The 10,162-nt window shown below is 47.1% G+C and overlaps 1 long non-coding RNA gene across 1 annotated transcript; it reads right to left on the bottom strand.

The window, feature by feature from the left end:
• Positions 1-7,838: 7,838 nt before the first annotated feature.
• LOC144994419 (uncharacterized) lies at positions 7,839-9,171 on the bottom strand. The gene is made up of 2 exons (XR_013657951.1): positions 8,547-9,171; positions 7,839-8,447 (listed from the first exon to the last, which is right to left on the bottom strand). It is a non-coding gene; the product is annotated as an uncharacterized LOC144994419 (long non-coding RNA).
• Between the last annotated feature and the right edge of the window lie 991 nt (positions 9,172-10,162).

The raw sequence follows: 10,162 nt of genomic DNA, 5'->3' as shown, positions 1-10,162 counted from the left end.
CGGTTGGATTTGCACCGCTTCAATCTTTCGCACCAACCCTCTTCCAACCATGGGTGCCAGACATGTACTAGTAATCAGAAGAAAAACAATCCTGTTTGTCCGGTGCTGGTCTGGTGTGAATACCGCGGGCTACCGGCAGTTCACTGCCCAATGTATGAGGATATACCACCACTTACTGAACCTTTATTAACTTAACACAATTCAATTCAATTTAATTTTATCTATATAGCTCAATATTTACACAGACACGTTATTATTTGCAAAAGCGGTTAGCAGCCCGAGACATCTACCCTCTTCCTGTTACCAAAAATAAAATAAGAACGATCAAACAGAAAGAGCAACTCCAAGCTGTGTTGTTTTTAGTCTATCACACATTATCAAGATTTTCATTGTCTGCAACAATATACAATGTTGCATTCAGGCGATGTTCATTTATTTTTCGGCACTTTAATCCAATCATGGGATTTCCGTTGTTTAGGAAAACACAAATTTGTGTGATTGCGTAGTTATCTGCTGTTTAAACAGCTCGGACAATCATAAAGGAGGCAGAACTGTCTGCAAATGTTACAGTGAGCTAATCTTTTTTATATCTTTCAATATTGATTATTTAATTTATATCTTTTGGGAAGAGCAGCGTGCTGTTCGTACGAAATTCCACATTCAAAAGTTAATAGGAAATGTTAACTTCAAATGTTTAAGTTGGCTTATTCAAATATTTGACACGTTCTCTTTTGTTTAAACAGTTAAAATGACGTATCCAAGTTTCCACTGTCAATGAATGCAGTGTGCCGGAAGCACCGCCCCCACGCGCCAGAAAGGGGCTAAAAGTCAAAACTGAAGATTTTGACTAGAAAAGGAAAAAAAAAGTGAAATTTCAAAAACTTAAAAACAGATCATTCGAAACTGAAAAACAAAACAAAAACAAAGTTATATTCATTTTTCAGAAATCCCAAATCTCTTTTTTTTAGTCTGCTTATGGTTTTATTTATTTTTATTCCAAAACCTGTTTTTCAGCTTTGGGTCTCAAGTTGTATTTCGGTTTTCAGGACTTTTGGCAGCCATTTATCACCATACAGAGAAAATAAACAAAAGAACAAGATAAAAAGGTTTAAAAACAAGGACGTTTGACTTGTGTCTTTGTGGGCTTTTGTTTTTCTCTCATGTTGTTGCTGTTGGAGTCTATTTTCTCCTTTCACTGTATTGCTCCCCTTTTTTGGATGATGCACAGTATGCTGTCATATCAATACTGCATAATTGTATTTGCAATGACACAGAAGACAAAGTCAACACAATAATCTCTCTTTCCTCTGCTTTGTTTACAGTTGCTACATTTTTACAACTGTTTGTCATCTGTAACAGTAGCACAATCTAGCTGCTGTTTGTTTTTTGCAAAACCGCAGAGGTTTCAGTTTTTCCCTGCTACTGTCGGATAAGCTTTCTAGCTCATCTTGTTCGCTTTCTTTTCCTGTTTTGCTGTTTAGCATATGTAAAAACTACAGTGAGTCATAGAAACAGTCTCACCTGCCGCGCTCTGCACTCAGCTCAGCAGGCATTTGTTACTTCTGTTGGTTCTCTTACCATCACATCATGTAGCCAAAAGAAGAAAGTGTGTTAAAAAAAAGTGTTTTAACTTTAGAGCTGGAGGATGACTTAGTGACTTTGTTACACATAGATTTACTCTTTAAAGCTGAATTTGTATCTGAATTTGTAGTAGCCCTGGTGTTTATTCCCAAAAATTTGGCAACCAGCCCGGTGTGGGTACTGGATCGACGCGGGCTGCCACATCTTCTCGGGGTCCTTACCCTACGGTAACACCAGTTGGACAAACTACTTAGCGATTTTACGTTTCCTTTTGTAAAGTTTTTCTCACTCATAACTAATAATGCCATTTTTAATTTTAAGGTGTCTGACATAATTGTTTGTTATGTCTGACATTATTATTTGTTACACCAAATGCAAACTGTACTTTAATACATAAACAGAACAAATATGTTCTGTTTATGTTTTAAAGGGAGAACCATTGGCAATATAAACGTATTTTTCCAATTTGAGCAAATGTATGACTGTATAAAAACAATATTTATTTATTGACAAGGACCACAGAATGGCGAGGACTCAGATGCAGAGTTCTTGGAAAACTTTTATTCCTGAGAACCTGAAATAGGCGTAGGGTTTGTTAAACATCTACACATGATAATCAGGCACAGGACAGAGGGAGACACAGACCATAAATACATATGAGGAGGGACAGCACAGGTGGGAACGATCAGGGATGATTAGGACAACAGCTGTGGGGAAAACAGACATGAACAGGAAAGGGAAGAACTTTCAAAAGAAAACAGGAAGCGACACACGAGGACACAAATGTCAGACAGGAACTTGACGAAACATGACAGTACCCCCTCCCTAAGGACCGACACCAGACGGTCCAGGAGCCCCGGACCTGAAGAAGTCCGTCAGGAGGGACCTGTCCTCGATGAAACGCTCCGGAATCCACTGGCGGTCCTCTGGACCATAGCCCAGCCAGTCCACTAGGAACTGCCGACCACGACCCCGTTTCCTGACGGCCAGGATCTTCCGCACCGTGTACACCGGTCCACCCCCCACCATCCTGGGCGGCGGCGGGGGCTCCGAGGGAGGCACCAGAGGACTGTCCACCACCGGCTTCACCTTGCTGACATGGAACGTAGGATGAACCCGGAGGGACCGGGGCAGACGAAGACGAACCGCAGCTGGGTTTATGACCTTGGCGACAGGAAACGGCCCCACAAACCGGGGAGCCAGTTTTCTACACGGAACGTGTAGGTTGAGATCCCTGGTTGAGAGCAAAACCTTCTGTCCAGGTTGGTAGATGGGAGCGGGACGCCTCCTGCGGTCAGCAGCCCTCTTGACCCGATCCTGTTGTCGAGCCAGGATCTGTCGTGCAGCCGCCCAGATGTGATGGCAGCGACGAACCAGGGCGTGAGCGGACGGGACGGCGACCTCGGTTTCCGCCTCCGCGAACAGAGGAGGATCGTAGCCATGCACGCACTTGAAGGGTGAGAAGCCAGTGGCCGAGGTAGGTAGAGTGTTGTGGGCGAACTCCACCCACACCAGGAGTCTGCTCCATGTCGAGGGGTTCTGGGAGACCAAGCACCGGAGACCAGTTTCCAGCTGCTGATTGAGGCGCTCAGTCTGGCCGTTGGATTCAGGGTGATGTCCCGAGGACAGGCTGACCGTGGCGCCAATGAGCCGGCAGAACTCCTTCCAGAACCGGGACACGAACTGCGGTCCCCGATCCGACACAACATCCCTCGGGAACCCATGGTATCACACGATTTGGTGCATGACGATCTCAGCCGTGGCCTTGGCCGATGGCAATCTTGGCAGGGCGATGAACCGGACCATCTTGGAGAACCGGTCCACGACAGTTAAGACGGTGGTGTGACCCCGTGAGGGGGGAAGACCAGTGACAAAGTCCATAGAGATGTCAGCCCATGGTCTGGAAGGGATGGGAAGGGGCTGAAGGAGTCCCATGCGACGTCCGGTGGAAGATTTATTCCGGGCACAGACCGAACACGCCGCAACGTACTCCCGGACCTCCGACCCCATGCTTGGCCACCAGAACCTCCGAGAGATGGCGTGCATCGTCCGCCGAACTCCCGGATGACAGGAAAGCAGCGAGGCGTGGGCCCAGTGTATCACCCTAGAGCGTAGCGACTTCGGGCATCCACTGGGCATCTGCACCCCGCTGTTAGCCTGCTTCACCTCAGATTCTATTTGCCAGGACACCGCTCCAACCACACATGACAGTGGAAGGATAGACTCAGGTGCTTTGGCAACAGGCGCGGGGTCAAATCGACGGGACAAAGCATCCGGCTTGATGTTCTTGGACCCCGGCCTGTAAGAGAGAACAAAAGAGAAACGGTCAAAAAACAGTCGCCAACGGGCCTGGCGAGAATTAAGTCTTTTGGCGTTCCGGATGTACTCCAGGTTTTTGTGGTCCGTCCAGACCACAAAGGGGTGTTCGGCCCCCTCCAACCAGTGCCTCCACTCCTCCAGGGCCACCTTGACCGCCAGCAGCTCACGGTTGCCGATGTCGTAGTTGCGTTCGGAAGCGGAGAGACGCCTGGACAGGAACGCACAGGGATGCAGCTTTCCATCCTGCTCCGACCGCTGGGACAGGACGGCCCCAATCCCCTCATTGGAGGCATCCACCTCCACAACGAACTGGCGACGCGGGTCCGGCAGAGTGAGCAGCGGAGCCGACGTGAAGCGGCGTTTCAGGGTCCGGAAGGCAGCCTCTGCTGCAGGAGTCCACCGGAACTGCACACGTGGAGACGTGAGTACATGGAGGGGTGCTGCAATGGAGCTGAAACCCCGAATGAAGCGTCTATAAAAGTTCGCGAACCCCAGGAACTGCTGGAGTTTCTTGCGGCTGTCAGGTGACGGCCAGTCCGTCACAGCGCTGACCTTCGCCGGGTCCATCTCAACCGTCCCTGCGGACACAATGAATCCCAGAAAGGCGACGGTTGAGACATGGAACTCGCTTTTTTCTGCCTTGACATACAGATGATTGTCCAGAAGGCGCTTAAGGACCGCAGAGACATGGGTGACATGAGTGTCCGGATCAGGGGAGTAAATTAGAATGTCTTCCAAATATACGTATACAAAGTGGTCCAGGAAGTCTCTGAGGACGTCGTTGATCATGGCCTGGAACACGGCAGGAGCATTGGTTAGTCCAAAGGGCATTACCAGATACTCGTAATGGCCCCTGGGTGTGTTGAACCCCGTCTTCCACTCATCCCCCTCCCTGATCCTGACCAGATGGTATGCGTTCCGGAGGTCGAGTTTAGTGAAGACTTTGGCCTGCTGGAGCTGGTCAAAGACAGAGGACATGAGCGGCAATGGGTAACGATTTTTAATTGTAATGTCATTGAGGGCGCTGTAGTCAATGCAGGGCCTAAGGGACCCATCCTTCTTCCCAACGAAGAAGAACCCAGCCCCGGCTGCAGAGGAGGAAGGACGGATTAGGCCTGCCGCCAGAGAGTTGTCGATGTAGTCATTCAGGGCCTGGCGTTCTGCCGCTGAAACGGGGTACAGACGCCCTTTGGGAATGGTGGACCCTGGAACCAGGTCTATGGCGCAGTCATACGGGCGATGGGGAGGAAGACTCGAAGCTCTGGATTTGCTGAAGACCTCACCCAGATGGTGGTAACAGGCGGGAACTGTACTCAGCTCCGGGGTCCCGGTCCCTAAAGCAGGACGAACGGGAAGTGGGTTAATGTTCACAGATGTTCGTTTACCTGCGGACCCAGGACTCCGGTGTTCTTCACAGCCCGACCCCCATCCCAGGATTTTCCCTGATGACCAGTCGACCTGGGGTCCGTGCTGACACAGCCAGGGGTACCCCAAGACCAGGTTCCTAGAAGAGCCCTTAAACAGGTAGAACGGCATGACTTCTGAATGGTCTTGGATGGACACTTGAAGAGGTTCTGTGGCGTGCGTGATTTGAAAAAGACCCCTTCCATGAAGGCCACAGACCCGGACGGGACTGGGCAGGGGACGAGGCTCCAGTCCCAGGTCTTCTGCCAGCATCCAGTCCATTAAGCTGACATCGGCCCCTGAGTCTACAAGAGCTGTGAGGGATGTGGTGACACCACGGTGTGTTACCTCTAGGTGTGTGAGGCTTCGTGTGGGTCTGCAATCGGTTGCTATGTGACTCACCCTTGCCGAGTTCTTCATAGGACAGAAAGGAACCAGATGACCGAGCTCTCCACAGAAGAAGCACCGCCCCTCTCGCTGACGTCGCTGTCGTTCCGCCGCTGAGAGCCGTGCTCGGTTCACCTGCATGGGTTCCCCCTCCCCTCCCCTAGGGGGCGAGCGAGGCGGGTCGGCCGGAACCTGGCGGAAGATCCGCCTCTCCGCGGCCTCAGTTCCTCCAGACGGCGCTTCCCCCATGGGACCGCGGCTACGCCGGGAGGCCAGTTCACGGATCCTATTGTCCGTGCGAACGGCGAGAGCTATGAGGGAGTCCAGATCTGACGGTAAATCCAGGGGTATGAGCTGCTCCTGGATGCGCGGCGCCAACCCCTTCAGAAAGACGTCGTACAGCGCCACCGAGTTCCATCCGCTCTCAGCCGCCAAGGTGCGAAAACGGACGGCGTACTCACAGACAGAATCCCCTCCTTGGCGTATGCAGGTAAGCTCCCGCGCCTTATCCCTGCTGGTAGATACGGGGTCGAACGTGCACTGAAGAGCCTCTTGGAAGGCGAGGAGTGACATGCAGAGAGGGGAGTCGCGAGCCCACTCGGCCATGGCCCAAGCTCGAGCCCTCCCCGAAAGGTGGGAGATCATGAAGGCAATCCTCGCCCGGTCCGATCCAAAAGCATGGGGGGAATGTTCAAAATGAATCGAACAGTCTGTGAGGAAGTGCCTGCATAATCCTGACTCTCCTGAGTAACGCTCGGGAGGGGCGATCCTGATTTCCGAACACCGGGCAGGCGCGGGCGGGGCAGAAGCCGGGACGGCTGAAGAGGCTCCCGGGGGCGGGTTGGTCAAGGGCTGCCTTATACGAAGTTCCTGGACTTGGGAGGTGACCTGAACTATGTGGGCGGCCAGGGACTTCTGGAAGTCCTCCTGCTGGGAAAGGCGAGCCTCCAGGCGTTGTAGAACGGCAGCTAGAGTGCTGCTCTCTTCTGAGTCCATTCTGGCCTGATTATACTGACAAGGACCACAGAATGGCGAGGACTCAGATGCAGAGTTCTTGGAAAACTTTTATTCCTGAGAACCTGAAATAGGCGTAGGGTTTGTTAAACATCTACACATGATAATCAGGCACAGGACAGAGGGAGACACAGACCATAAATACATATGAGGAGGGACAGCACAGGTGGGAACGATCAGGGATGATTAGGACAACAGCTGTGGGGAAAACAGACATGAACAGGAAAGGGAAGAACTTTCAAAAGAAAACAGGAAGCGACACACGAGGACACAAATGTCAGACAGGAACTTGACGAAACATGACATTTATGGTGTGCAGTCTGGTTTAATTCTCCCAAATGTCAGTTTTCCTTTCTTTTTTTATCTCAGAAAAAACATTGTCATATTGATAACTATAATCAAAAGGAGAAACCTACAGTCCTAAGCATTAATCGAATTCCACACTATGGAATTACAGAACTTCATTGGATTTAACAGTTATGATTGCAAAGTATATATTTCCTGTTTAAAACTTGTTGAAAGCATTAAAAAACTATTTTAAAAAAAAACAGCACACTTTTTTTTGCTCAATTATTATTTGTTCTTCATGTTTTACCAAAACAAAAAAAACAAAAAACATTTTGATGTAATAGTCATCCATGTTTCTCACGAATAACGTAAAATTATAGTATTATCGTTCACCGTAACTGTAACTGACCAATCACTATTGTATACGTCATCGTGCCAACTTACAGCCAATCAAATAGTGTAACGTCATCATTGGTCGAAGAACCCCGAACGACCCCGAGAAGATCTGGCAGCCCAAGTTTATTAGATTCAGGCATCTATTGGAGACATGTGTTTATTCCATCACAGACAGTATGGTAATGGATAATGGGTTCATTTTGGGGTTATATTCGGTCAAGAAATGCCAACAATAACGATGAAAATGTCAGGATTTATTGAAATGATAAGAACATTTTTTATGTTGTTAGCACTGGCCGATACGACGGAGTATTAGGGCCACCAAAAAAAAAAAAAAATTAGAGCCACCAAAAAAAAAAAAGTAAAATTACGAGATTTTATCTCGTAAATTTAGGAGATAAAAACTCGTAAATTTACGACTTTTTATCTCATACATTTACGACTTAAAATCTCATAAATTTACGAGAAAAAAGTCGTAGATTAAGGAAAAAACACCGAAGTTGTCCGTTTATCGGAACCTAGCTTGAAGATGAAGTATGTGGAGCCTTTTGTGAAGCTTCATTTCCGGATTATTATAGGTTTAAAACAAAGAGATTCTGAACCTTTTGGCGACTCAAAATCAGATTAGTTTCCGTGTAGCAGTCTTTCCGGGGTTCAGTGTCAGTAAAGTGGAGTTTAATATGTAAAATAAGGAGCTCAGAGACACGTTTGGGTGTAGACAATCGCTGCAGCCTTTATTCTCCTTTTCATTCACATTTTCTGAAGTTCATTTGTCTCATTACGTCATGAACCTGTCATCCCAACACCAATGCGGAAGTAAACAGTGTTACAAACGCCCCCTCCTGCAGATGAAATGTCCCGTTTCAGCATAAAACAATAAAGAGGAATGAAAATAGTCTTTTATATTAGCTTTGGAACGTTGAAAATGCCAAAAAAGTGCTCCTCCTTTTGTGTGACGGAAGCGTCACACAGACGTAGAGTCTTGTCTTTGGTGAAGAAAGGATTCAAGCGAACAGCTGCAGGGACACCGACGACGGCTTCATCGGGCTGCAGAGATCCTGCAAACCAACCATCAATAAATAAAACTTTAATGAATTGTAAATCAAACAAATGACCTTCCAGACATTTGGAACGTTATCAATAAACATTCAGCTCACCTGTTCAACAAAGTTTAGTCGGTCTTCTCTGCGGCTGCACGGCGTTCACCTGCTGCTCTGCATGCTCACTTCCACTGTAATCTCCTAAAATTACGACTTTTTTTCTCCTAAATTTACGAGTTTTTATCTCCTAAATTTACGAGTTTTTATCTCCTAAATTTACGAGATAAAATCTCGTAATTTTACTTCTTTTTTTTTGGTGGCTCTAATTTTTTTTTTTTTTTTTTTGGTGGCCCTAATACTCCGTCGTAGGCCGAAAATGTTTCTTATCTCTTTGAAAAATCATTAATATCGGTGTCAAAAATCCTCTGCGCTTTCATGCAAATCATTTTCCTGGAGACGTCCACCTTTCCATCTATGCTCAATAATCCATGTTTAAACCAATTCTACTAATTTGTCGCTCATTTTCTTTCCACCTCCACCAGGAAATCGTTTGCTCCTTTTTCTGCAGCTGTCTCCTCCAGATCATCCTTCTGCTTGCGCCATTCTCGAAAACCTTTAGGATCTACCCCAAAATGTTGTGCAGTTTCCTCTTGACAATGTCCTTTAGCATACACCACCACACAAAGTTTAAATCGAGCGTTTCTTGGCCATCACTACACTGACTCACAATACAAACACCATAGACACCTGGAATCTGCACGACTGTGCATGGGGGTGGGGGGTTGGTCACTTAAACAACCATGAAATCCAATTAAACTCAATTTTCAGCACGTTACATTCAAATAAACTAACCATACTCTTTGTGCTGTCTGGTCTCAGTTTCGTGTGATTATCTGTCTATTACTTATCTTCTTCATCACTCCAAACTATCTCTCTTGCTTTAACCATGATTTTGGGCCTGTCAAAGACTTTTGTAATGTCAATTTTTTGTTTTTCTCTCACTGTCAAAACATAAGACAAAATTAGAAAAAATTTGTAACTATTTTTTGTTGGTTTTAGGTAAAAATAAAATACATTCATCTTCTTCTTCTCCGTTTATTCCATTCACACCCATTCAATCTCACACTCACACCTAGGGACAATTTAGAGTTGCCAATCAACCTATGAAGCATGTTTTTGGACGGTGGGAGGAAGCCGGAGATCCCGGAGAAAACCCACGCATGCACGGGGAGAACATGCAAACTCCACACAGAAAGGTCCCCTGTTGATGTGTTTTTCAGATCCCCCAGCCGGGACTTGAACCGGGGGCCTTCTTGCTGTGAGGCAAGAGCGCTAACCACTGCGCCACCGTGCACCATGTTTTAAATTAGTTTAGTAAAAAAGTTTAAAGAAAATATTGCAATTATGACGGAAAAATCTTGACTAGACATATCACTAACAGTCTGACTAACAAAGGGTTCTAGAGTGCTAGAGACGATCGCAATGTTTGAAAAGTATAAACTCCGAAGTTCATCGCAGTTCTGGCGGACAATCGCAGACAAATCAAAACAAGCTAAACGAGCTAAACGCGCAATTGTGGACAAGCTGGTGCGCTGTCCGATCGCTTGGCTCTGTTACCCTTGTGCCATCCTAGGCACTTTAACATTGGGAGTTGGGTCATCTAGACCCACTAGACAGTGCTCTGAAGCTTTTTCCTTCAATTTGTGAACATCACTGGTGTCCATGGATTATAT

Source organism: Oryzias latipes, chromosome 9 (genome assembly GCF_053564925.1).
Source record: "Oryzias latipes strain Hd-rR chromosome 9, Olatipes_Hd-rR_3.1".
Classification (NCBI taxonomy): domain Eukaryota; kingdom Metazoa; phylum Chordata; class Actinopteri; order Beloniformes; family Adrianichthyidae; genus Oryzias; species Oryzias latipes.
The sequence above is the reverse complement of the archived record's forward strand: the minus strand, read 5'-3'. Positions and strand labels throughout refer to the sequence as shown.